Below are 348 nucleotides of genomic sequence, written 5' to 3'. Positions count from 1 at the left end.
TCATAACCAAGGCTATATCTGCATCATCTTGTTCCTCTAGTACATTAAAATGGTTGGATAAGTGGGAAAACATCACATGTTCATGGATAGGAAAATTTAACATTGTTAAGATGGCGGTACTCTCCAAATTCACCTACAGAATTAACACAATCCTTCTTAGAATCCCAGCTGCAGCCAGGTTTGGTGGTTTAGCCTGTAATCCTGCGCCTTTGGGAGGCTGAGGTGAGTGGATTGCCTGAGCCCATGGGTTCGAGACCTGGCTGGGCAGCAAGACCTCATCTCTACAATAAATCAAAAAATCAGCCGGGCATGGTAGCACGTGCCTGTAATTTCGGCTACTCGGAAGGC

Source organism: Carlito syrichta, unplaced genomic scaffold (assembly GCF_000164805.1).
Source record: "Carlito syrichta isolate Samal-C Ts95f unplaced genomic scaffold, Tarsius_syrichta-2.0.1 Scaffold302431, whole genome shotgun sequence".
Taxonomy (NCBI): Eukaryota; Metazoa; Chordata; class Mammalia; order Primates; family Tarsiidae; genus Carlito; species Carlito syrichta.
This window is presented reverse-complemented; position numbering follows the sequence as displayed.